This window comes from Nannospalax galili, unplaced genomic scaffold, assembly GCF_000622305.1.
Source record: "Nannospalax galili isolate Female #2095 unplaced genomic scaffold, S.galili_v1.0 scaffold761, whole genome shotgun sequence".
NCBI classification, from domain to species: Eukaryota; Metazoa; Chordata; class Mammalia; order Rodentia; family Spalacidae; genus Nannospalax; species Nannospalax galili.
The window spans coordinates 2,607,746-2,632,297 of record NW_008346389.1 but is presented as its reverse complement, the minus strand read 5'-3'; the positions used below and the strand labels follow the sequence as shown (position 1 = coordinate 2,632,297).

Genomic DNA, 24,552 nt, shown 5'->3' with positions numbered 1-24,552 from the left:
CCCCCCCCCCCCCCCGAGCGAAAAGTAACCACTTCGATAGAACATATTTCTAAAGTTTTCTGTTTTTAAAAATTGTATTAAAATTATACATTTAATGGAGGTTCATTTGGTACTTTCGTACAAGCATATAGCGTGCATTGATGAAGTGTCGTCTCCTGTTTTCCACCTCTTCCCAATTCTAATAATCAGCATTCTACTTTCATGTCAATTCTTTTAGCTTCCACATAGAAAAAGGGAACATGCCACACTTATTTTTCTGCATCTGGTTTGTTTTACTTAACATACTGCTTTCTAATTATGACCATTTTGCTGAAAATGACAGAATTTCATTCTTTATGACCAAATAATAATCCATTATGTGTATGCATAGATATATTCAATCCATTATGTGTATGCATAGATATATTCAATCCATTATGTGTATGCATATATATATATATTCAATATAATATTCAGATAAATGGACAAAGAAAATGAGTTTCTCAATTTATCTGAATATTGCCAGAATTATTAAGAGCCAGAGCAGAACCTGGGCCCTGACATTCTCAATAAACCAGGTTCAACCACCCATCTTTAATCAGCCAACTAAATAATAGTAGAAAGTAGAAAAAGGAGATGTATTCATTGTGGCCACATTAAGAAGAAATACAAATAGATCGCCTGAGCTCTCTTACCATGTCCATCTTTTGGGTCCTGGCATGAGGTTCAGATTTAATTGAGGGCTGGAGGTATGCCTCACTAAGCAGTCCTAGTTAAGGTGTAGCCTGCCCCTCATTGTCTGAGCTCCAGTCTCTCTTGCCTGTCTTGCCAAAACTGTTACCAGACTTAAGGTCAGAGCCTGTTTCCTGACAATTCTAACAAGCCTGGCTTGGCCATCCATCCTCAATAAGCCAATTTAGAGCTAAATTAATAGTGAAAAACAGATTTAGTCAATGTGAGTATACATTGAATTTTTACTTTCTTTTCCTATACTTTGCAGGGTCCTATCCAGATAGCCATTGCTTGTATCAGTTTCTTGAAATACTCCAGGCATCCATATGTGCTCTCTTCTAGCAGTTGAAGAGTTTCAGATCTTACATTCAGGTCTTCGATCCATCTTGAGTTGATTTTTGTACAGGGTAGGAGAAAGGAGTCCTCTGCCCACTGACATCCAGTTTTCCTGGTACTGCTTATTGAAGAGGCTGCCCTCTCTCCAATGTATGTTTTTAGTGCCTTTGTTGAGAAACACTTGACTATAAGATGTGTGGGTTTATTGCTGAGATCTCTGTTCCATTGGTAGATGTGTTCATTTTTAGGCTCTTAGTTTGTAGTTTTTGTTGTTGTGACTCATTAGTATACATTCAATCAGGTAGTTTCTGGTCCGTGAATACTACTATTGATATTTTGATGAGAATCGCAGTGAAATGTAGATCCCTTTGGGTAGCATGCTGTTTAGTTTTTGTCAAATTGACACAAACTTGAGTCACCTTTGGAGAAGCAACCTCAGTTGAGGAATTGTTTCCTTCAGACTGGCCGGTGGACTTGTCTGTGAGGCATTTTCTTAATTACTAGTAGGTGTAGGAGGGTCCGGCCCTTTGTGGGCAGTGCCATCCCTGGACCGGTGGGCCTGACCTTTATAAGAAGGTAACTGAGCAAGCCAGAAGAAAACAAGGTAGTAAGCAACATTCCTCTGTGGTCTCTGCTTCAGTTCCTACCTTGACTTCCCTTACTGGTGGACTGTGGCCTTGGAGTTGTGGGATGAAACAAATCCTTTCCTCCCCAAGGTAGTTTTTGTCATTCTTATCAGAGCCACAGGAAAGCCAACTAGAAAGGTAGTATGGACGTTTTAAAAATAATACTAAGTTTCTCATCTGGCTGAGTTTCAGAGATGACACCTTTCTCTTGGCTCTCTGAGCGTAAAAATAAATTAATTGATAATAAATAATATTGATACTTCCAGTCCATGAGAGGTATTTCCATTTTATTTTTCTGTCTTGTATTTATTTCATCAGTGTTCTGTAATTATTGTAGAGGGCTTTCACTTCCTTGATTGTTTATTTCTGTTTTTTCGTTTTATTTTGTTGTAGCTATTATGAATGAGACCATTTTTGTAATTTTAACATTTGTTACTGGTGTATAGAAAAGCTATGCATTGTTGGTAGGATCTTTAATTCTTTATTTGATTTATGTTATGTGTGACATTTATTGATTTGCCTGTGTTAAATTATGCTTACATCCCTGGGATTAAACCAACCTGACTGTGATGTTTTGTTTTTTTTAGTGTGATAGTGAAATATTTGCTAGTATTTTGTTTTTCAACAACAGAAATTCATTTTCTCTTGGTTCTGGAGACTAGAAGTCCATGGTCAGAGTATTGACTAGTTTGTGTTCTGTAGCCTCTTGTGGCTTGTAGGTGTCCTATCTTCTCATGGCCACCTCTCTCTACCCTCTCACCCCTTCCTTCTCTCTCTCTCTCTCTGTCCGTGTGTACACATACACACAACCCTGGTTGATTTACTAACATTTTGTTCAGATTTTTTGTACCTGTTCATCAGGTATATTGATGCTCTTTTTGCATTGTACCGTTGTCTGGTTTGGGGAACATGGTAGGACTGGCTACTTAGAATGGGTTTGGCTTTTCTCATCACAATGACCAAATACCTGACAAGAAGTAACTTAAAGGGAAGAAGGTTTGAGTTGGCTCATCATTTGAGGGTACAGGCCACCCTAGCTGGCAAGGCCTGGTGGAGTTTATGAAATGTGACTGCTCACATTTCTGAAGCAGAGTGAACACTCACCAGTACCGGGATTGGCTGATAACCTGTAAAGCTCACTTCTAGGGGCCCTCTTCCTCTACCTAGGCCCCACTTCCTAAAGGTTCCAGTGCTGGCTGGATGCCAAGTGTTCAAACACATGAACCCCCAGGGATAGGGAGTCACATTTAAACCTTAACGGAAGGGCTCCCTCCCTTTCACTCTTGCCTTTGGAATGGTTTGCCAAGAATTGGCATCAGTTCTCTAAATTTTCAAAATTTAGCAGTGAAGCCATCTAGTGTGGCCTTTTTTCCTTTTTTTTCTTTTCTTTTTTTTCCGTTGGGAGACTTGATTACTGAATCAGTCTTATTTCTTGTTATTAGTCTATTTAGGTTTTATGTTCTCATAGTTGTATTTGAATAGGTCATGGGTGTTGATAAATTTGTTCTAGATTTTCTAATTTATTGGCACATAATTCTTCATAATAGTCCCTAATGAGCCTTTGTATAATACTGGTTATAATATCTTCTTTCTTAAAGTCTTTATTGGGTGCCAACCCTCTCCCCCTTTTCTTAGCTAAATGTTTGTCAGTCTTTTCAAAAAACCAGCTCTTTGGCCAGATGTAATGACCCTTGCCTGCAATCCTAGCACTCATGAGCTGAGGTAGGTGTGTCATGAGTTTTGAGGTTAGCCTGGGCTACATAGTGAGACACTGTCTCAGACAATTTTTTTTTTTAATGCTGTTTGATCTTCTGCTTTGTTTCCCTTAGTTCTATTTCATTTATCTCTGGTCGTTGTTGTTTGTTTCCTTCTGCTAATTTTTATTTGGTCTGAGCTTTCCTAGTTCTTTGAGATGCGTTGCTGTCTACCTGAGATCTTTGTGTTTCCTGTAGGCACCTTAGTGCTCTCAGCTTCCCCCTGGGTGCTGCTTTTGCTGCTTCCATGTCTGTTTCCCTTTTGATTTCTGCAGTTACCCATTGTTCACTCCCTTCTTGTGTATTTGGACGGTTTCTGACATTTCTTTCATTGTTGACATCTACTTTAATTCCATTATGATCGGAAAAGAGGATATGACTAGTTTTTTTGAATTTGTTAAGACTTGTTTTATGAACCAGTATATGGTGTATTCTAGAGACTATTCCATATGCCCTTAAAAATATGTACATTCTGCAACTGTTAGACTGTTTGGCAAATGTTTATTGATGGGGGATGTGGATGGTCTGTACGTTGGTGAAAATAGTGTGTTAAGTCCCATATCGCCATTTTGAGCCCTTTCCCTTATCGTTTTTGTGTTTTTTTCAGAGGTATAGTTACTTCTGCTCAGTTTCCTAAATATTATAAATATTACCACCACTTATTTGGGAGAGATTTGCTTTCCCAGATTAAAGATTGTCTTGAATATAACTCAGACTTGAGCTCAATGTTTTCTTTAGTTAGCTGGGAGAATGATTATACTTAGTATTTGCTCACTTGACAAATAATTATCCAATATGTAAACAATATGAAACCCTTGCTAATACAGACATGCATTATGTCTGCATATACTTCAGAGATAGCAGGTAAGTCAACTATTTAGGAACTGATTTAATCTTACTGTGCTGGAAAGTGCATTATGGGGAAATAATCTAGATATTTAAATGGTAGATAAACCATATGGTAATATTTCAGCATGCAATCCAAGGATAGCCAGAAGTTAGAGCAAATCCAAATTAGAATTCCGTAAACTGAGACCCAGGGTTTAGCCAAAGGATGTTAAGGAAGAGAGTTCTCTTCAAATGTTTGAAAAGACTTTAAAATTTATTCTAAAAGGGTTCTCAGCACAACTAGGTGAAAGTTACAAAATGAAAGATTAAAGTACAGTGTAAGAAAGTATGATTGTTAGTCTTCCAAAGAAAGGTATTTCCTCCTAAAGATTAATAAATGTCTTACCACTAGAAGGACAGCAGAACCTGAGTGACATCTGTCATTCATGCTACAGAAGAAATTGCAGATTTAGTGGGACATTGAGTAGAATATTATCTGTGATGTATATTCCATTCAGACTTCCCCGACTTCTCAGCATCACTTGCCCTGTGTTTTCTAGAAGACAGAGTGAAGAGTAGATGGATTTGCAGTCAGACCTAGTCTTTCCTTCTAGCTGACACTGTAATATGTGAGCATCAGCAAGTCACATCTCTGGGCCTTGCTTTCTCTAAAAGTAGAGGTGAAATTCCTTATATATAATGTAATATGGAACTCCTTCAGTCCTATTTACATGTAATAATTTATACAAATTTTTTACTTTGGCAAAAATAGTAGATAGCTTATTTATAGCTGGCTTTTATGCATACCAGCATGTTGTCATTTGGGTGGGGACACTCATGCTGGGAACATGCTCACTCATGTGCCTAGCTTGTTCCATATCCAACAAGTACAAAAGGCAGAACGATAAATAAGAAATTCATAGGTTTGTCAACTTCACACTTTTCCAGACCTGTAACTTTGGCAAACTATCCTATGTAAGACAATATTGCAGTGATTTTTTTTCTTGATTTCTATATATAGGTATTGCTCACTTTTAAGAAAGCTTAGTAAGCTCCTTATAATTATCAAAGGCATATATTTTTTGTTTTAGTTTTAGTTTTAGGTATGTTTTGCTCTGTTTGAGATAGTGTCTCACTGTGCAACCCAGGTTGGCCTGGAACTCTAATGATCCTCCTGCCTCAGCCCCAAGTATGATTACAGGCCTGGCTTCTGCTTTCATTATTAAAAGTCCATATAGAAATAGTCAAAAAAAAAAAGCTTAATAAATAAAAATATTTTTTTGCAATTGTAAACCAGCAGCAACTGTGATAGAAATAATGATATTCTTGGTACATTAATGAATTCTACATGACAAAAACTTAAAAGCAACTTTCCATGGACAGGTATTATAGAAAGCCAGATAAACTCATAAAAAGACTTAGAGATGATAAAGCCTAATCTCTTCATTTTACAGTTACAGAAACCCAAATTGGAGATTGCTTTCTCAAGGTCTAAATTTGTTATCCATGTTGTGGTGAAGGCTACAGGATTCCATTATCTTCTCTTTACCGAATTTATCCTGTTGGGATTTTGCAGCAGGATACCTAACCCCAGCTGTCTTGAACCTGAACTGCCTTGACCTCCTGAATACTGGGATTACATTGTATCCAGCTTTCCAAGTGATCCTTTGGGGCTATATTACAGAATAAGTTTGTTTTCCAATGCTTGATATATTTCTATTTTTTAAATGACTCTTAATTATCTGTGTATTCGTTCAATAGTAATAGTACCTTTCATATTTCTCAATGATTTATTTAAAGTAATACTAACTTATTTTACTGAATGCAGTAACAGTGTTTTATTTGTGTTAATACCTAGTGAGAATGGCCACCATGGTCACATAAATAGCCAAGAGTTTATTTCAATAGCCTATTTAGTACAAAGTAAACATGTTAACAACAGTTTATATGTGATACTAAGAATTAGGGTTAGGTAACAAAAAAAAATTGCAGAAATGAAAGGTTTATCCCATTTTTAAATGGATGGTGTCTCTGACTGAATAGGGGTGAGTAACGCTGAGGAAGGAAGCAAACACCTCTACCCTGGAAATGACCTGCTTGACATTACAGTTCTTAAAAAAGGAAAAAGAAAAAACAGGAAGAGAGTCTACAAATGTCATTCAGCTGAAAGCTGGTAAACTGGCTCCTGTCAATCCAGATGGACTTGAAATTGTTGTCCTCCCTTTTGCTATTTCCTCTTGTGGGCTGTGACTAAATACACGTAGTACAATTAGAGCATTCATAGGAAACAGTTTTAATAGTGTGATTTAATACTACAATCCATGGGACTGGCGAAATGCTTAAGAGCACTGGCTACTCTTGCAGAGGACTTGGGTTCAGTTCCCAACACCCACATGGTGGCTAACTGTCCATAACCACAATTCCAGGAGAATCTGATGCTCCCTTCTGACGTCTGTGGGCATTCCATGCATGGGTGCAGTTACATACACACAAAACACACATGAAATAAAATTTTTAAAAGCTTCTAATTCAGCCAGGAATGGTAACACATACCTGTAATCCCAGCACTCACAAGGTGAAGCAGTAGAATCAGAAGTTCAAGGCTTGAGTTACATGACTAGACTATCTCAGGAAACAACAAAAAATTCTTGGGGACTGGAGAGTGAGCACAGAGGTTAAGAGCACTGACTGCTCTTACAAGAGGACCTGGGTTCGTTTCCCAGCACCCGCATGGCAGCTAACAACTGTAACTCCAGTTCCAGGGGATCCACCACCCTCTTCTGACCTCCATGGGTATTTCATGACATGGGTACAGTTACATGCGGGCAGTGCATGTAAAATAAAAATACACAAATTTTTTTAATTAAAATGGGCAAATGCTGTGTTGTACATCTATGCTGATAAAAAACGCAGATTCTAGCTATTGTATTGAATAATTCAGTTATAATTTTTTTTTCCAAAGTAACTGCTTGATGGCTGAGGCCAAAGCTCCATGGTAAGAGTGCTTGCCTTGACATGTGGGAGACCCTGCATTTGATCCCTGGCACCATAAAAATAAAGATTAATATATTCCAAAATAACTGACTTAAGGCTGTTGATGTAGGGAAGCTAGCAAGTAGATTTGTAGATAGAGGACAGTCTGAATCAGAATTTTAAAGTAAGAGCTGGGCTTAGTGGTTCTGTCCTATAATCCCAGCCTTTGGGAAGCTTTGGCAGGAAGATTGCCATGAGATCCAGACCAGACTGGGCTACTGAATGGCACCTTGTCTCAAGGAAAAAAAAAGAATTGATGATCTTTCCTACTAAATAAGATAGATTCCTATGAAAACTACTCGCCTTTAATCCCATCTCTTGGGAGGCAGAGGCAGGTGGATGGAGGTCAGCTAGGGCTCAGGGAGACCCTGTCTTAGAAAGACCAAAAAAAGGGGACTGGAAAGATGGCTCAGCAGTTAAGAACTCTGGCTGTTCTTGCAGAAGACCCGGGTTTGAATTCCAGCACCCACATGGCAGCTAACAACTGTCCGTGACTCCAGTTCCAGGGGATCTGACAGCCTCTTCTGTCCTCCACGGGCATTGCATGACACAGGTACACTTACCTACATGCAGGCAATACACACATACACATAATTTTTAAAAAGACAAAAAACATGAATCAAAACTTCTAATTAGCATTTCTGTACTACAAAACTTAATCAGGTGAAGCATATTGTCACTTAAATACTTGTGTTTTCTTAGGTAAAGTCAGAAGCCATCTATTTTATCACTAAAGTATGGAATTTATTCAAGCCCTTCTGAGTGTCAGAGTCTGTAAGCCTTATAGGGCCACCGAGAAAATAAAAATGAGCAGAGTCCATACGATGCTGTCATGTGATCATGGCTGGGCATGTGAGTAGCTCTGGTAGAGTGCCTGGCACTTAACACTAAGTGACTCTACCACAGACCTGAGAAACTGGAGTGGACATAGAAATGGTAGGGCCAGTTAAGCTTGGCCCTGGGGTAGATCCCCAGCCCAGCAAGAAAAAGAGTGATAATTAAACTTCCTAAATATCCAACATAATACAAAATGAGAAAGAGGAACCTACGTGTGAATAAAATTGCGTGTCACTGAGCCAGGTTGTAGCCACATGCCAGTGCTCAGAAGGCTGAGGCAGGCAGATCTCTGAGATTGAGGCCAGCCTGGTCTACATAGCATGCTCCAGGCCAGTTGGGGCTAAGGGAGGCCCTGTGTCCAAAAAAAAAAAAATTGAATGCCAGAGGAATTGAACCAGAAGGGGGTAAATACAGTGGATGATGGCTATACTGCTGTGGTAGTAGGATTATGAGTTAGCATTTTCCTTTTCCTTAGCAAAGTACCTCATTTTGCTGTCATATTCATTATGTCTAAAGCAGGGGGAAAAAATCTTACTGTGTCCTGGTTGTTACCATCAGAAACTAGCTTTGGAACTTCTGAAATCACAAAGCTCTAAAGTAACTCTCAGTGGTTTTTCTTAGCTGTCAAAGCAGCAAATAAAAACAAAAAAGGAGGATTTTCGTCTTGTTTTAGCAGAATACCAAGTCTGTTTTCTACGCACTCCCTCCAGACGATCTGTTAGTGTCATAAACCCAATAGTACACTATTACAGTTGTTACTTTGCCAGCTGCAATCACGTACTTAGCATTTTACAGCTTTCCTTGAACTCCCTTTATTTGTGCTGCTATTGGCAAATATTTTACAGTTTATTGCACTTTATTTGTTAGGAGCACAGCAGCACTGCATATATTATTTTTGAAATTGCTTTTAGATCAAAGAAAAGTACGCATTTATAGTTCCATAGTCTTTATCAATGTTCCTTGTTCATGTGGGAGTCACTTGCTTTCAGGCTGAAAAATGTCCCCAAGTATTTCTCAAGTAATTATAAATTCTTTCTTTATCTAGATATTTCACCTTCGTTTTGAAGGACAGCTTGCTGGGTGTTGGATTCTTACTTAGCTCCCAGGTTTTTTGCCTGGGGTACTTTGAATGTTGCCTAAACAGCCTTCTGGGTTCCTCTGTTTCTGCTGAAAGCCAAGTGTTAATCTAAGATTCCCTTTAAGGGTTGCTTTGATTTTTCTCTTTTGGACTTCAGGATTTCTCCTTGTGTTTGATCTTTAACATTTACAGTGTGTATCCGTGGGTCTCTCTGTACTGTAGCCCAAACTGACCTTGAACTCCAATGTGCACCCTGGACTGGCCTCAAACTCGAGACCCTCCTGCCTCACGGTCTATGCAGTGCTGGAATTACAGGTGTCCCTCCCTCATCATGCCTGACTTCTGTTATTTCTTAATTTTTTTCCTCTTTGATAGTCGCAGCTCAAACAGTGCAGAATTGCATCTGCTCTTATGCTAGTGGGACCCAGGTTGCTTTGCTTTTCTGCATCCTGTGTTCACCTTCAAGCTTCTGAATCAGGGAGAAAGAGGGGTCTCAGTCTCATTCATAGAAGAATTTAAGAATGGACCCAAACAGAAGCTTTTACAATTTAATTAGAATCTTAAAGAAAAATCCTCAGGGCAGGTGAGCTGCTAATCTTGGCAGCTGCCTTGAGGAGGTGAATAGTGGGAAGAAGGAAAGCAAGCCATGGAGGTCACCATATGGCTGGGAGAAGGAAGCTTTAGAGAAAAGGTGAAGAAATATGAGATGCTAAGGGCAGCCCAAAGCCTTAAAGAAAGCATGTTTAGTAAGAAAGGCACGAAGAAGAAAAGGTACGCTTTCCTGAGGAAAGTGGACACACTTCAGAGACCGACATGGCGGTGGCTGGTCTGGAAGTTCTGCAGGGATCTGAGCTAGTTCCAGGCAGAAATAGTCTGCTACTTAATTAACACACCAGGTATTCTGCCAGTCTATTTAGCATAACCTGCCTTCCTGGGAGTGGTTCTATCACCAGGTAATTGACCAGTGAGACTGGAAAAATGGGTCCTCCAACAGATAGACTAGACATTTTTATAGTCTGGACCAGTTAATTTATGGGGCTTATTGAAACTCTAACACTTCCTTCCCATCCTGCCTTTTGACAGTGTTAGCTGTCACTAGCTGCTACTGTGAGTTTCTTGCAGCTGCTATAGTAGTTTCTGCTCAGAAGATTTAGATAAGTGCACTTACTAAATTATGTCTAGGACTGGCAGTGTGCCCAGTGGTAGAACGTGTACAAGCATGCTCAAAGTCCTGAGTTCAATCCCCTGGACATAAGTATGAGTGTGAGACAAGGCTAGACTGCACAGCACAGCACAGCAAGGCCCTGTCTCAGAAAAAAACAAGCAAGCCAGGTGTAGTAACACATGCCTTTAATCCCAGCCCTCGGGAGTCAGAGGCAGGTGGATCTCTGTGAGTGTGAGGCCAGCCTGGTTTGCATAGCAAGTTCCAGAGCAGCTGGGGCTATAGGGAGACCCTGTCTCAGAAAGAACAAAAAAAAAAAAAAAAAAAAGAAGCAAAAGATCATGAATTTTCCAAAGAGGCAGAGCAACATGCTATCGTTGAGTTTGCCAGTGTGGGAACAGCAGCTCCTAAATGCCTCATCACACAAGCTTGAGAGACTGGGGGAACCTGGGAAGTGGTAAAACTGGAAGTTCATTCACAATTTAATAGCCGTCCTTGACAGATCTGAAAGCGCTTTTAGGTCAAAGATAAAAAGTTGAGCAGTGTCAAAAACTAGAGAATAAGAAAATAATTTAGAGTAATGAATACCAAAAGATGTGAATATCCAATTAAAGATTTTACCATTCATGAAATACCCAGAGAACATTTTCAAAACAAAGAAAGAAGCTGTGCTTGGTGGGACACACCTGTGATCCCAAGCACCCAGGAACCAAAGTCAAGAGGATCCCCACAAGTTTGAGGCCAGTGTAGGCTACACAATGAGACCCTGTCTCAAAATAAGCTAGGTGTGGTGGTGCATGTCTGCAGTCCTAGTACTTACGGTATTGTAGGAGGATTGTGAGTCCAGCACCAGTCTGGGCTACATGGCAAAAACCCTGCTTCAAAAACAAACAAATCTGGACTGATCATTAAATATAGGTTGAAACCTGTATCACTTTTGCATTGCTGTGACAATCCTGACAAAAACAACTTATGAGAGGATTTATTTTGTCTTAACTTTCAGAGGGTCTCAGTCCATGGTTGGTGGGGGTGGGGGCATGGTAAAATAACTCCATCAGTGAAGGTGGGAGGGAGGAGGCAGCTGTTCACATGGCAGCAGACCAGGAGGCAGAGAGCTGCTCTTGAGCTAGCAGCTGGGCTATGACCTTTGAAGATCCACCTCTAGTGACCTTCTTCCTGCAGCTGCTTCCTAAAGGCTCCACGCCCCAAACAGCAGCATTAGCTGGGGAACACTTCAGATTCAAATTATAGCAAAACTTTTTTAAAGGGGCTAGAATATTGCATTGGTGGGAATCTGACTGGGAACCAGTCACTTTGACATGTTTAAACCCCTTGTTTTGGTGACATTTGGACAGTATTGTACTATGGTGACATCAGGGTCTGCCAAAGAGAAGCAAAACCTAATGGTAAAAAAGAATCTAGGAGGACCTAAGGAGAGCCTGAGGGCTCTGATGGCTGTACCAGGCTTCCCAACATTCCCAGTGTGACTGGGGCTGGTGTCAGATACTTCTAGGTTCTTGGCCTCATACTCAAAGTAAAAACCCACACAGCAAAAGTAGCAAGGAAGCTTTATTCAAAGCAAAGCAAAGTACAGGTCAGAAAATACACAGCAAGGGAACAGTGGCCACATGAGTTAGTACTCATGTTGGGGCTCTCTTTTCGGGGGGTTCAAGAGAAGGAGAAATTTGGTTATTGGGGTGTAATATGAGTGATTATTTAGATTAAGAAATTAGGTCATAATCATTTTTCTACTGTTCATGTCTCTTTCCGTAATGCATCTAACTTTAATTATATCTATATCCAATTTTGCAAAGACATAAGATGGTACGTAAGGGGTTGCCCTCAAAAGTTCTACTTGAGAACACAATTTTCCCTTATTGTGCATGTACCAGCTCAGGGCTGATCATCCTTTCCATTCTTCGAGCCAGACGTACAGTAGATTGAATAGAATCTAAGTTTGATGGTTGTCAAAAGGAGAAACCTATCAGAGGGGCCTATGTGTAGTCTGATACAGGTGGGGGTCTAGTGATGCTAGGTGCATTGTTCAGAGAGGTGTGTGTATAAAGGAGGTAGGCTGCCAAGTGCATTTTTAGAAACTGGGGTGTGCACCATCCAAACTAAGTAGAGCCCCAGGTTGCTCTGCTATTGATGCTTGCCTGCGTTACTAGTGTTTCCCAGAAATTGTCTACTCAGAGCCTCCCTCCAGGAAGTGAATGAGTCACAGGTAGTGCTGTGTGTTCTCCCAAGCCTGCTCATTCTGGGCAGATCTCTAGAAAAAACAAGATCATCGCATTATGCATCTGTCCTCCAAGAAGCCATCTGCTACCTTCTAACCTGTCAGACTAGAAACCTCTGAAGGACTAGGACTTTACTTCTCATTCTCAACCCTTCCCTTGGTGACTGAAAGCTTCCTGAAAAATTAATATAAAGGAAGAAAAATGTTCCAAAGGTGAAAGATGTATGCTTCTCTTAAATCTTCCTACTGCTGTGATAAAAACACTGACCAAAACTTGGGGAGGAACGAGTTTATTTCATCACTGAGGGAGCCCAAGGTAGGTGCTCAGGGCAGGAACCTCAAGGCAGGAGCTGGAACATGGAGGAACACTGCTTACTGGCTTGCTCCCCTGGCCCATGCTCAGCCTGGTTTCTTATACAGCAGAACAACCTGCCCAGAGTGGCACCACCCACAGTGGGCTGGATCCTCCAACATCACGCAACAATCAAGAAAATGCCCCACAGAGGTAACCACAGGCCAGTCCAACAGAGGAAGTTCCTCCATTGAGATTCTCTCTACCAAGGTGTGTCAAGTTGAACAACTAAAGCTATCCAGCACAGTGCTCTTCATTGTTCATTTGAAAGGCTTAAGTCAATAGGATAGACTCATAATTAAAAATTGTGGCTTGGGTGGGGTGGTGGTGCACGCCTTTACTCCTAGCACTTGGGAGGAGAGGCAGAACTCTGTGAGTTCAAGGCCAGCTTGGTCTACAGGCTGTGAGTTCTAGGACAACTGGGGCTACAGGGAGACCCTGTCCCCCCCCCCAAAAAAAAGTTGTGACTTTATATTTTCCCTGTGTTTTTAAATTATTACATTAGAATTTGAGAAGAAGCTCTCCAAATTGATAATACAGGGGGAGATGTTCAGGGTTCTAAAGAAATAAAAATATAAAGAAGTAGGGTGTAAGGAGAGTCCCAGGTTGCTCTGCCATTCTTGATGCTTGCCTGCCTCACTAATGTTTCCTTCCCAGAAATACTTGTAAACCCAGCATATGGAAGACCAAGGCAGGAGGATCACAAGTTCAAGGCCATCCTGGGCTACATGGTAAGACTATCTTAACCCCTGCCCCCCACACCCTCAAAACATGTAGCATGTGCATGTGCATGTGTATGTATGTACGTAAATACGTAATAGATGTGTAAATATGAAGCATTGTTCGACAGCTGGAGCTGTGTCTATCAGTAAAGAATGTTAGGCCATAAATGATTTTTAAATTTAGGCAAATTTTATTCTTTAAAATGTGCTACTTTGGGCTGGAGAGATGGCCCAACAGTTAAGAGCACCCAATAAAGTGCTCTTCCAGAGGACTTGAGTTCAGTTCCCAGTGACCATACCAGGTGGCTAACAACTACCTGTAACTCCAGCTCCTGAGGCTCCAACACCTCTGGCTTCTGTGGTACCTGCACTCATGTACCATACCCCCATATAGACACACATACACGTAATTAAAGGTAAATAATAAATTTTTTAAACTAATGTGCTAGTCTACCACTGAATTTTAAAAGCAGACTCCATGGAACTCTGTAATTATGGCTTGTTTTAGTTTCCTGTTGCTGTGATAAGCACCTTAAGGGAGAAAGAGCTTATTCTGGCTCACATTTTGAGGTGCCGTCCATCATGGTGGGGCAGTCAAGGCAGCAAGAGCTTAAAGCAGCTGATCACATCACATCCATAATTACAAACAGACAGCCATGACGAATGCATACTTACTGGTGCTCAGCTGGCTTTCTCCACTTTACTCAACCCAGGATCCTCCAACCTTGATTAATGTAATCAAGATAATATCCCACAAGGATGCCGAAGGCCCTCTCCCAGATGATTCTAGTTGGCAATACTAGCCACCACAAAGCTGGCCCGTGTCTTTTGGCCGTGTGTGTGTGTGTGTGTGTGTGTGTGTGTGTAAATATATATCTATTCTTGCATATACTAGCATATATATATTTGTGCTGGATAACTTTAGTTGTCAAATTGACACACCTGGGTAGAGGGCGCCTCAAGTGGCAAATTGCCTCCATTGGACTGGCCTGTGGCCCTATTTGTGGGGCATTTTCTTGATTACTGAGTGTGGAAGGGCCCAGCCCACTGTGGGTGGTGCCACCCCTGGGCAGGTGGGCCTATGTTGTATAAGAAAGCAGGCCAAGGAGGGGCCAGGGGAGCAAGCCAGTAAGCAGTGTTCCCTCATGGCCTCTGCTTCAGCGCCTACCTCCAGGTTCCTGCCCTGAGTTCCCACTTTGGACTCCCTGATGAACTGTGACCTGGGAGATGTAAGCTAAATCAACCCTTTCCTTCCCAAGTTGGTATTGGTCAGAGTATTTCATCACAGCAATGGAGAAACAAACTAGAACAATATTTTTCATTACATGCATAATATTATACATCACAGCATCTGACACAACCATAAACATCAGTCATAGTGTCATTAAGTGATGGTCCCCTAAGAAACTAGCACAATTGGAAAACCACAGAAAATGTACCTTTTGTCCTGTCCAATCCTGTCTTCCTCTGGTGAGTCTTTGTCTGGAACTATGACTGGTTTCCCAAACACGGCACCTTTGTGTTCCTAGTTTTGCTGGTTAAACTAGAGGCAAGAGAACACTGGAACAGCTGTATTGAAAATCAGTAAAGATTTCCTCTGTCATGGCAAATCCTTGTGTTCACTTTTCCTTAAGAAAAGATCCTGAATTTACCTTTCTTCCACAGGGCCCCTCTGCCGGCTCGATTATTCAAATTTGATTTGGTGGGTTTTGATGTTTAAAAACTTTATTATAGTCGGGCGTGGTGGCGCCATGCCTTTAGTCCCAGCACTCAGGAGGCAGAGGCAGGCAGATCTCTGTGAGCTCAAGGCCAACCTGGTCTACATATCAAGTTCCAGGCCAGCTGAGCTACAGGAAGACCCTGTCTCAAAAATACCAAAAAAAATAAAATAATAAATAAAATAAAAATAAACTATTGGCATGCTAATAAGACTTTATCTGTTTTAAGGGAAAAATGTATGTAAATGAATTTTTATTAGAGTTCCTTTAAAATGACACAGAAATATGACCAAAAGCAACTCTAGCTGGGCTTGGTTGTTCAGGGTTTCAATCCCATCTGCTTGAGAGGCTGAGGCAGCAGGATATCTCAAAGTCTCCCTGGAGATGCACTGGGAGTTGAAGGCCAGATAGGAAGAACCCCCACGTCTGGACTAGGTTCTTTTCCTGCTCTGTGTTGTTTTCTCATTCTGGTGACAACAAGGTCATTCATTCTTTTGCATTAACCCAGAATCAGTGATTGATATGACAGGCATTTGTAAAACATGAACAGTTCCACTTGGGAGAAAGGAGCAATCAAAGGACAACTTTGAGTTCCACTCACAGTAGCACTATGAAGTCACTGTACATTTAGCAGTCCCGTAACACAAGCCAGTGAGTACAAAATCTCCTGCTTCTGACTCCTGGATCTCGCCCAGGTCTTCACCCAGATGATTTCACTGAAGTAAGGGAGCCTTGCCGGACTTTGGAGAAGGTGGATAAAGCACTTTGATTTAAATCACTTCACCAAGAAAATATTCCTTCTACTGTACAGTGTGATATAAAATGCATGTCAAGGGGCTGGAGAGATAGCTCAGGGGTTAAGAGCAGGTACTGCTCTTACAGAGGACCCAAGTTCAGTTCCCAGCACTGTAGGGTCTCATAACCATCAGTAACTCCAGCTCCAGGGCATCTAACATCCTCTTCTAGATCCCACATACATGAGCATACACCCCCATACAGACACACATTTACATTTGGCTAAAAATAGTTTTTTAATGCATGTCAACACTTTTTTTTTACTTAAACTTCATATACATTTTGTTTGCTGATTCCACTAATGTATATTTTGATGAGGTTCTAAAATGCCATTCTAGCTTGTGTAGAACAGGTTTTTAGATTGAGATCAAAAAATGTTCTCCGTTGTCCACATCTAAGTTTCCCCACACCCATTTTTGCCCAGCAAAAGGGCTCTGCACATTTCCAAAATAAGAAAGACTGGCTTCAAATAATCCACTTGTGTAGGAAAAGGAGAGCTTTCAAATTCATGGGTTCTCATAGAACTCAAATGTATGCATCTTGAAAAATGTTCACTAGCAATGACCAAGTTATTTTTCTCCCTGACTTTTCCATTTCTACAATGCAACTTTTAATGATGGTCCTTATGAGTTGACATGTGAAAGGGCTCTTTAAGATTTAAAGCTTAAACCCGGAGCTATGGTTGTCTTTCAAGGAGCCTGGTGCTGTGATCCCCTCCTACGAGCCTGGAAATGCGGTCACCTCCTGCGAACCTGGAACTCTGATTCCCTCTAGTGAGCTTGGAGCTGTGGCCCCTCCTGTGAATGTGAGCCACTGTTCCACAGTCCTGTGGTGGTTGGCTGATGGTGGAGCAGAGTGGAGGATGGAGGACTTCTCGATGCTGAGCTGCAGTTTCAGCCCTTCTCTGAGTGGCTGCACTCCCTACAACCCTCTCCCCGAAGGTCCCAGGTTGTGCGTGGCAGTGGCTTTTCGTTGGGCTTATGCTGGACTCAGGCAAGGTTTCTTGTCATTTGCAAATTCTATTCGGGAGAACTAATTCTCAAGAATAGTCTTCCCACCTCCTCTGACGGCCAGACTATGGTTGATGACCGCATGGTCCTGGGCATCCAGGCCTTGGCATTGAACCTTTCCCCTTCCCAGGCACCAAGAAGTTTTCCGTCATTTTTCTATTTTTCTTCTACAGCCCCAGTGTACTTCACCTGTGTCCTACAGAAAATGTAATACACCTAATTGAACTTCTAGAGAGAAAAAACACAGTCTGGGGGCCTGGAGAGGTGGCTCAGTGGTTAAGAACACTGGTTATTCTGGCAAAAGACTTGGGTTCGAATCCCAGCACCCACACAGCACCTAACAACTGTCCGTAACTTCAGTTCCAGGGGATCCAACAGCCTTTCTGTCCTCTGCAGGCATTACACAACATGGGTGCACTGACCTACATGTAGGCAATACACACGTACACATAAAATAAAAATAATAAATAAAATATTTTTTAAAAACCTCAATCTGGGAAGTTAAAAATAAAAATAAATAAAAGAATGCAAAATAAATACTATAGTCTTAAAACACAGAAACTCCTAGGGGGTTCATTCATTTTTACATAAAAGCACATGAATAAAATATTGGCATTTATTTACTGAAATATAAAAAAAATCATGAACTCAAATAATACTTCAAAAAATTAAAAATACCTGTAATAACACCATTAATCTTCTTTCATTGTTTATTTCATCAGTTTTCCATTTAAAAACAGGAAATTATTTTTAAATGAAAAAAAAAAGATTTAAAGGTATATCCAGTTCTGCTGGTGTTTAGAGAAAAGTATGTGTGACGGCTACATGTGGATGGCCAGGTTGGTGCTATCTCGCTTCACTTGCACCCTCCCTTACTACTCCAGTGCCCAGGCAGGCCACCTGGTACCTGCCGATGCTTGGTATTGCTTTCTCTGATGACCGCCCTTTGCTAGACCCTGCCCAGCCCCTGCTTCCCTCTCCTTGAGCAGGGAAGGGGGAATAACCGAATCATGTGTCTTGCATGGACACCCAGAGTTTTCTCAGGAGATGAAGTTCCAGCCTCAGAACCCTGCTGGCTGGATTTCATAAGCATTAGTGGCTGCCTTGTCCTTCCTCTTCCCCATTCTGTAGCATTCCCCTCACTGGAAACTTTGCTCACAAATCACTGTCTCATGGTGTATCTGTGGGATATCTGAAAAGATACTGTCATTAATGAAAACATCAAAACACTGAGAGCCACTGAATCACAGACGACATTGACATGCATGGAAGGACCTGGGAAAGCAGCAGAATGGACAAGGAGGCTTTGCAGCAAGAAATGGCAATTGTCATTCTGGCCCTGCCACTTACTATGTACTTTATACAGTCTTTAAACCTCACTGTCCTCATCTTCTGTTTGCAAACTCATCTCTGCCCTGATGATTGACTGACTTCCCCACTCTCGTGTTTCTGGCTTTTTTTGAGACGTGGTCTTGCTGTATAGCCCAGGCTGGCCTCGAACAACTATGTAGCCAAGGTTGGCCTGGAAAGTCAAGCCCCTTCTGCCTCAGCCTCCTGAGCACTGGGGCAAGCGTGTCCACCATGCGTGGCTTTTTTTAAATTACCATAAAGTATTATCATATGGCATTTTCAAACAGTGTGTTATAGTTGGTTCTCCTCCTCCTCACCTTCCTGTCCCTCCACCCCCACCATATCCCCCCCACCCAGTCTCCTTTCTGCTTTTGTGACATAGGTGTCCTTTTGCCCTCTCCCCTCCCTCTTCCTCGGCACCTGTTTTTTACACTCTCTTGGTCTCGTTTCTAGTTTTATACTCATGCTTAATAACACTTTATAGTTATATTTATTTTCCTGTGACTTTTTAAACTCCGTTTTTCTTTACCACTGTGTACATGTGCCACATTTTCATTATCTAGTCATCTCTTGATGGGCATCTAGGCTGGCTTCATTTCTTCCATACTGTGAACAGAGCCTGGCTTTTTACTGAGTTTTCCCAAAGACTAAAGAAAAATAAGAAGGAGAAGAGAATGGAGGAGGGAAATGGAAAATGGAACTGGAAGTGGATGGGGGTTAAGAGAGACGACAGGAGGAAGAAAAAATAAGAACCCCCCCCCAAAGCTTGGCATTCTCCAGACCAGCTGAAACCGAGGAACATTAAAGGCCTATGGCAACCACAAAGCAAAAGGGACATTATTATCTTAAAGGTGAACACTTGGGAGGCAGAGCCAGGAAGAGTGCAAGTTTGATGCCATCTTGGGCTGCATATGAAAGTCATCATGAAAACCATTATATATTGTGTGTGTATATATATATATATATATACATATATATTACATATATTTGTAAACATGTCAGGTAGAGCCACTGAATAATAATTTAACTCATTCTCACACAAACTAGAATGAGAAGTCACTTGTTTACTCTATTTTGGAGGGATCTGGGGATGAGGCAGGGTCTGGATATGTAGACCAGACTGGCCTTGAACTTGTAGTGATCCTTCTGCCTCTGCCTCCAAGGTGCTGGAATGTCACCACCATCACACACAGCTTCAGGTACTTGTTTTCTTTTTTAAAAATGTTTTATTATTTTTATTTTATGTGTATGAGTGTTTTGCGGGAATGTATTTAAGTGCACATGTGTCATGCAATGTCTGCAAAGTCAGAAGAGGGCATTGGATTCCTTGGAACTGGAGTTGTTGATGGGGTTGTTAGCTGCCAAGTGGGTGCTGGGAATCGAACTCGGGTCCTCTACAAAAGCAGCCAGTGCTCTTAACCACTGAGCCAGCTCTCCAGCCCCCAGGTACTTGTTTTCAATGATTACCTTGAAGAATTCGAGAAGTGTCAGCTGTCCTATTTGCTTGTTTGGTTTGGTTTTTGAGACAGGGACTTAACTATGTCCCCTACCACAGCCTGGAACTACCAATCCTGCCTCCACCTCTGGAGTATTGAGATTATATTATGAACAACTGGAAAACCAGACAACATACAAGAAACAGCTCTGGTCCAATAGTGGAGCTACATTTTCAAGATTTATACAGGAGGGAAGAGAAATAATTGAAACCAACTTTGCAATAGTCCCAACTTCTGCCTGCAGATAGGGTTGCTAGATAAAGCTAGTTAAATCTCAGGCACACAACAACTTTCAGCTTGTCAGCAGAAATACTGTCCAGACCTGCTGTCCGCAGGCTGAGGAGCTCCATTATCTTTTAGGGACCTTCACTCAGGTAAAGCTGGGTCCTTGACATCACTGCAGTAAAGAAATTCAGCATGACCCAGTTTAAATCACAGTTGGGGTTTATTAAAAGGAAGTTTAACATAGATTTAAGCATGAGGGTCATTAGAGAGGCACTCAAGGAAAGGCTGACACACCTGAGATTGTGGGTATAGGTTTCTCAAGAGTTGTACTTAAGTGTCTGAGCAGTAACCATACATACCATTTTAGTGGCTCTCCTTACATCTCTGAGTGTTGCTAAGAAACCTTCTCCTCTTTCAATAATGAGATCATAGGATAGCTTCAGAGGTGTCTTTGATGGAATTACAGTTGGAGACCAGGAGCCACAAGCCTTCCATACAGGGTTAAGACATGCCTTTTACTGTAAATAGAGATTCTTATGAGATTCCTAGAAAATTGCAGGTTTACAGCTGGGAAGAAAAAAGGCCATATATGTTTAGGCCTTTGAGCATGATTTGTTACTATTTTAACATGTGTGTTTGAAGCATTTCTATGTAAAAGTAATATTGTCTCTGTGTAGGCAATCTTCACAGCAAATATTAATTGTGTTGGATTTCTTGACTACCAGCTGGGAGAAGTTGCACTTCCACTCCAGAGTGAGAGGTCTTCTTCTTCCTCCTGGCCCCATAATGTTCCCTTTCTCAAATCCTGCCTCAAGATTACAACCAAAAAAATTTAGTAGAAGTATTTGTAAAAATACAAGATTGTATTTTTATTTCCTAATTTTGGCAACCCCGGTAGGCAGCAATTTTTAGACTCTAGCATAGAGAAAGAAAATCCCAATGGAATATGCTAATTTCACTCAGCTAAATAGACCTAAATACTAGTTTAGTGACACAGAAGTGACTAGAATTTGCAGAGGAGAATATTGGGGGGAGGAGGAATCAAGCTGTATACGAAGGAACCCTAGAAATGTTCACAAGGACCTCCTTGATTTGTTGGCTGGAAATCACTCAATAAGCACAGAGTGGAACTCCCAAGGCCAGCAGGCAAAGAAGAAAGGCTGCCAAGTTCACACAAACTTGGAGACATTTGAATTCCAGCCATCTAGGTTCAAGGGACTTCTTTGGATATTTGGAGATACCAGAGATCTGGAAAAGCTCATACCTTAATAACAGGGTAATATTGGTTCTACATTAAAAGCCTAACTAGATCCAATGGTCAAAAGTAGCTATAAAACAAGCCCGAGGATCGGCAGTGTTGCTCAGTGGTAGAGCCCTTGCCTAGCAAGTATAAGACCCTGAGCTCAAGCCTCAGAAACACACACACACAAAAAATTTTTATTAAGGCTCAAAGAATCAAGGTGACCTTTGCAAATAACTGCCTACAAGTGATCCATGCTTGTTCCACCAGCAAGATGACTGAGGAGGAAGTGCCTTGATGGAGGCTGACCTGCCTCAGGGGGAGACCAGGAATGGAGAGAAGGAGGGAGGGAGGGAGGGAAGGAGGGAGGGAAAGGAGGAAGGGAAGGAGGGAAAGGAGGAAGGGAAGGAGGGAGAGAGAGAGGAAGAAAATGAAATTAATCTTTTTTAAAGTAGAAAAACAAAATTTTAGCACCCAACAATGTAATACTCATAATGTTCAGCATCCAATCTAAAAAATAGTAACAGATTCTGACCCACAACTGGGAGAAAAGACACAGAAACAAGTCCAAAAGTGACAAAAACAATGGAATTACTAACAGAAATATGAAGCAGTTATTATATATGCTCAAAGATTAAAAGGCGCCCTGGTAGTGGGTGCCTGCAATCCCTGCTACTTGGGTGTCTAAGGCCAGCCTGGGCAATTTACTGAGGTTAAGAGTACTTGCCTAACAGGCAGCTGAATTCAATTCTCAGTACTGCAAAGACAAAAAGGGTAACAATATAAGAAGAGAACAGAAAGTATAGAGACATGAAATGGCCGGGCATGGTGGCATGCACTATAATTCTAGCACTGAGGAGGTAAAAGCAAGAGGATCCATGCCAGCTACAAGTTCCATGCCAGCCAGAGCTACAAGGTGACACCCTGTCTCAAAACAAAAACCAGACAAGCATAAATTGAGCAAACCATCACTTTCCTAATAACACTTCTGAGGAGGCCGATGCTGTGTACCACAAGTGCACACAATCTAATGGCACCCGAAGGCAGTGAAAAATGTCTGGTTCATCATTTCCCAGGAGACATCCCTTGGAAAGGTGGGGATAATCCAGAGAAGACTGACTTTCTCCCAAAGAGTTCATTTTCAAATTTTGTGAGAAAATTATCAGTTCTTTACTATGAACCAAATCCAGTAAATTCTGGAATGCTTGGACATGGAGACAGGTGGCTGCAGAGTCCAACTGGCATTACAGTGTTGCTGCTACGGTAGCAGTGGAGGGGTATGATGGGTTTGTTTTCTCTACCAATTAAAGTACTAAAATACAGGAAAAAATTCAGGCATACCAGAGACTGTTTAGAATCAAGAATCACATATTTATAGGGCACAACGGGAGAAACAAAACTCTCCACAAGTGGGAAGGGGACGCCCTGGGGTTTTAAGGGTTCTAGTGATCTCCCCTCCTCTAATTTTGGATTGGTCGACTTGAAAAAGAGAAGGCTGAAGGTTTATAGCTTCAAATGAAGAAATGTCCAGATCTTATCTGAACGTTTTGGACTAATTGGCCAGAAAGAGAATTCTGCTGGCTAGAAGGAGAGCCCCCCAAAGCCTTTGTCTTGGACCAAGAAGAAGACAGAAGTGTGACGGTCTTTATTATTCCTCAGTGACGCTGTTTGCTTACCAGGGACTTAGTCCCCTACAAGTAAAAATGCACATGGGCTTTTAATTTTTAGTTTGTAATGCTGGGGATCAAACCTGGGCTTCAAACACGCTGAACAAGAGTTCCATCACTGTGCCGCACCCCAGCCCTGCAGGTAAGTTCCTAATCAGGCTCCCCTCTGTGTTACCTGCTGGGCAAGAGCTTCATCACTGAACTGTACCTCAGCCCTGCAGGTACGTGTCTGTCCATGTTCTCTGTGTTGTATGCAAATACATTGATTTGGATTGGGATTAGTCAGCTATTTTACTTACATATTAAGAGATTGGTGCTTTTAAATAAGACTAGAAAAAGGAAAACTATTTTTGTTGCTAAAGGAACTGAATTTGTATGAGGCGGTTTGGGCTCAGGTTCTGCTTTACTCTGTTTAGCGGGATGCTCTTCCCCTGACATATGAAAACCATGTGCTTTGTCTTTGGCCTCAGTTTACTCCCACTCTCTCCCTTTCTTCCTCATCCCTCTCCTCTCCTTTGTATTTTTCATTCCAAATTTTCCATGCTCCGTCAACAATAGATAATTTACCAAGCTATTCTAGCATACTAACTTGGAACATCAACACAAACGCTAAACACTAAATAATCTATGCCTATTTTATGATGAAATGTGAAATCTCTGGTGACAGGAAATAACTCATTTGTTGATGCAACATGCAATTAAACAGGGTTCAACCTGCTTAGACACACTTAGGTGAGATGGACTCAGGTTCTGTATGTTTAAATTAACCAACTGCCTTTGCTCCCCGCCCAACTCACACACACTGAGAAGCAGTAGGCACAGCCCCAAGAGAATACATTTTCTTCTATTGCCAAACTTCAAATCTGTTTGCAAATCAAGTCAGAGGGCATGCAAGGGCAGTCTCTTTTCACTGTCACAGCCAATATTTATTACATCATATTTTTAATTCAAGCACAATTAGCCATCTACAAGCCTGAAGGCACTTCAGAGAACTGATAGATTCTGAAGAAGAAGCAAAAACATCAAGTTAAATTCCAGTCAAAGTGTTTGCCATGGCCCTGTCAGGTTCAGGGCAAAGTGTCAGAAGGGACTAAAGGCTGTCCTAGATTGTCTCCTGTGAACAAGACAGAAAACAACTGAACATACCCAAGGGACTGCAGCTCACTCTCAAAATTCCTGTAATCAGATGGAGTGTGGGGTGGGGCAGAGGAGGGTAATGGGATGGTACTAAATGACAACACATTCAGACTGGAGAACAGTGTGAAGAGAAGAGAAAAAGATGAAGTAAGAATACACATTAGAAAAAGGGTCATTTGAATTTTTGTGATTTCTGGGAAAGTTAACCAATTAATATATTCTTGCTCAGACGATTTAGT

The 24,552-nt window shown here is 41.4% G+C and overlaps 1 non-coding gene across 1 annotated transcript; it reads left to right on the top strand.

The window, feature by feature from the left end:
- Positions 1-1,820: 1,820 nt before the first annotated feature.
- LOC115071985 lies at positions 1,821-1,897 on the top strand. The gene has a single exon (XR_003851049.1). It is a non-coding gene; the product is annotated as a small nucleolar RNA SNORD53/SNORD92 (small nucleolar RNA).
- The last annotated feature ends 22,655 nt before the right edge of the window (positions 1,898-24,552 follow it).